The 3,467-nt window shown below is 41.1% G+C and overlaps 1 non-coding gene across 1 annotated transcript; it reads left to right on the top strand.

Moving 5' to 3' along the window:
- Positions 1–726: 726 nt before the first annotated feature.
- LOC143275689 (5S ribosomal RNA) lies at positions 727–845 on the top strand. Its single transcript, XR_013053460.1, has one exon. It is a non-coding gene; the product is annotated as a 5S ribosomal RNA (ribosomal RNA).
- The last annotated feature ends 2,622 nt before the right edge of the window (positions 846–3,467 follow it).

A 3,467-nucleotide genomic window follows, 5' to 3' on the forward strand; every position in this document is an offset into this window, starting at 1 on the left:
AACAGCAACACGGTGAAGAAGCAAAAGCAGAAGAAGAAGCAGAAGAAGAAGAACGAGAGCAAGAAGAAGAAGAACAAGAAGGAGAACAAGAACGACAACGACAACAACACGGTGAAGAAAGGGAGAAGCACCAAGACTGATCGCACTTGATGCCCAGCCCAGAAGAAACACACCATTGTTTTTCCACCACAGTTCCTGCAAATGCATCTCCTCGCCACAGCTGGTGATGAGTCGTGGGTAGGCTGCATTCAACACCCCTCCCTTTAAACGTACCCCCATGGAGAATTATTAGGTACCGTTTAACGACACGGGCAGTTTTCAGAGACCAGGAAGATTTGTCGTATTCACGTTTTATGTTATGATCTTTTTGCATCATGTTGATTATTTCCTATCCAGTTGAAATAGTAATTGTTGTAGTGTATTTTCCCTGCGTATCATATTTGTTTTAGTATTTCTTTCTTTCTTTCTTTACCTATTTATTCATGTATTTTTTCATCTATTTATTATCTTTTTTCATTCATTCATTCATTCATTTATTTTTCATTTATTTATTTTTTAGTTTTACATGTACCAGTCACTTTGTGTCTGCAAAAGGAAAAGAGCGGGGTTAGGATGAGGCAGTGTCTATCACTGAAAAAAGAAACTTGGTGACAGAGCAGTATGGTTTGTGCATCTTGTTGTTCTGGTCCGCCATACCCCAGCCTGTTCATTCTCTCTCCCGGGAGAGCCAACGGCCATACCACGTTGAAAACACCGGTTCTCGTCCGATCACCGAAGTTAAGCAACGTCGGGCCCGGTTAGTACTTGGATGGGTGACCGCCTGGGAACACCGGGTGCTGTTGGCATTCCTTTTGAAACTGCATGTTTGGTGCATATCTGTTATGCATGTGTGGGTGTATGTGTGAATGTGTGTCTTCATGTTTTACATTTATTTGCTTATTTATCGTCATTGTTGTCTTTATTTATTTATTTATTTATTTATTATTATTATTATTATTATTATTATTATTATCTTTTTATATATATATTTTTTTTAAAATAATTTATTTATTTATTTATGTACGCTTATCTATTATTTGTTCACTTTTTTTTCTCTCAAGGCCTGACTAAGCGCGTTGGGTTACGCTGCTGGTCAGGCATCTGCTTGGCAGATGTGGTGTAGCGTATATGGATTTGTCCGAAGGCAGTGACGCCTCCTTGAGCTACTGAAACTGAAACTGAAACTGAAACTCTCCCGGGGACCACTGACCTGGGGATGATATGAAGAGACAACCGATCAATGAAAAGAATCGAGGCGCCAAAGCCTATTGCGGCCAGTGGGGGAATTGAACTGGTGTTCACTGTGTCTGCAGCGAGGCATAGGAAGGTGGGGCCCAGTCCGCTCCTTCCGCCGCTTTAACCTTCCCCAACTGAAGTCAGGTATCCGTTGATACATGGGTGGATTAACTCTCTCCATACGAACGGCGAAAGAGACGACGTTAACAGCGTTTCACCCCAATTACCATCATCAAAATATTGCAAGTGGAAAGGCTCTTATACTGAAGAGGTGAATGTTGACAAAGAATACCACAATTCTGACGACGGAAGCTAAAGGTTGGGTCATTGAGACACCCACTGGACATCCGAGGGATCTGTGTAGAGGAGAAGAGAGGACTGGCCGTACTGAGTGAGTGAAGGAAAATCAGAGTCAAGGGTTTTCCCGAGGAATACAACACCATGCCGAAACGGGGCCTCGAACCCTGATCACTGGTGAACACTGGGCCACAGGTCCAACATCGCCTGACCCTTTCTGCTACACGCACGGCGCCCCTGCAAGAAGAGTGTGGACATCCTGAACTGGTCCTGTCCGGAGCGGAACACAAGGGATGTATCAGGAATAGTTTCCTCCCACTCGCCTGCTGTCACTGTCTGTTTCAGCTCTGGAGGCAGGATCAGTCTGGATGTGGAAACAAAAATCCATGTTCGCCTGCCCTTTTTCATCGTTTTCCAATCATCTAGCAAAACAGTTGGAAGACAAAAATACAGTCGGAAATTAAGATATATATATATATATATATATATATATATATATATATGGCTCATTTCACTTTTAATTTTTTTTTACTGTATTCTCTGTCTCTCCCTCCCTCTCTGTAATATATATATATATATATACATATATATATATAATGTGTGTGTGTTTTTGTGTGTGTGTGTGTGCGTGCGTGCGTGTGTGTGTGTGTGTGTGTGTGTGTGTGTGTGTGTGTGTGTGTGTTTTAAACCAGAACATCGAAGAAACTTAGCTTTTTGCAAGGAAGTACAGCTCAGAGCTTTTTCAACAAATGAGGCTGAAGGAAAACCCCGAAGAGTCTGGGGACACATTCTACCTGCATGTATGTATGTAGGTATGAGGTAATAAACAGCACAGTGGGTGGATGGAGAACCTTTTTTATACTCTTGTCTTGGTGTGTAGGTCAAGTGCATATGTTTAAGTAACCTGACAATTGAGCATATAATTTTTCACTGTAGCTTGATGAAGCCTTTTGTACACGAAAGTGTGTCTTCACAAGTGACTGAGAACGTTGATGTTTTTGACTTTTTGCATTCATTATCAGTTGTTTCGCTTGTCAGTTTAACGACTTCTCTTTTACGAAGTCCTTTATGTAATTTCCTGTAACTGTATTTAGAGGTGTTTTTTGTTTGTTTGTTTTGTTTTTCTTTCAAATTTCACCCACATTTTTACCCTCATTTGCCCAGTTTCCCCCAACCCTCCATTCATCCACATCTCCCACCCCTTCTAACGGATAATACTCAGAAGTATTCATAAATACTTTAACAAAATGTCTTCAATCACCGATATGTGTGACGGGACATTAAACAAAAAATGCCTCCTTCCTTGATGTGTAGCTTCTGAGCGATAACATACACGCTAAGATTATATATATATATATATATATATAATATATATATATATATATATATGAGTCACCAGACTCCATATGAAAAAGATCAATAAATGTCAATATATGTGTCCAAGAAAGACATGTATATAATCACCGGATTAGTATTTTTTTCATTGTTTGTTGCTATCATGATAACAAAAGGAAACATGCAATCTAATATGCAAGCAGATGTATCACGTGTATCACATAAGTCACTGTGTTTAAACAGGCAACAGGATCGATTTGGTTGGCTTCTATTTCTGGGCTGCAAACTCCGGCGTTTACTTACATGTACACGAGTGGGCTTTTACGTGTATGACCGTTTTTAACCCAGCCATGTAGGCAGCCGTACTCCGTTTCCGGGGGCGGTTGGTGACTGAAACTTCGTGGCAAGACTGCTGTCATTTTCAGTCTTCCGCCTTTCCCGTCTGCATCTTCCTGTAGTAATAATCCTCCGCTTCGCAGTTTGGCAGACAGCTCTTTTGTCGTCGGGATTTCCTTGACGTGCATTACGTTACTGTAATAGTCCTCCCGCCGAGTCCTGTA

The sequence above is a fragment of the Babylonia areolata genome, chromosome 30 (genome assembly GCF_041734735.1).
Source record: "Babylonia areolata isolate BAREFJ2019XMU chromosome 30, ASM4173473v1, whole genome shotgun sequence".
NCBI lineage: Eukaryota > Metazoa > Mollusca > Gastropoda > Neogastropoda > Buccinidae > Babylonia > Babylonia areolata.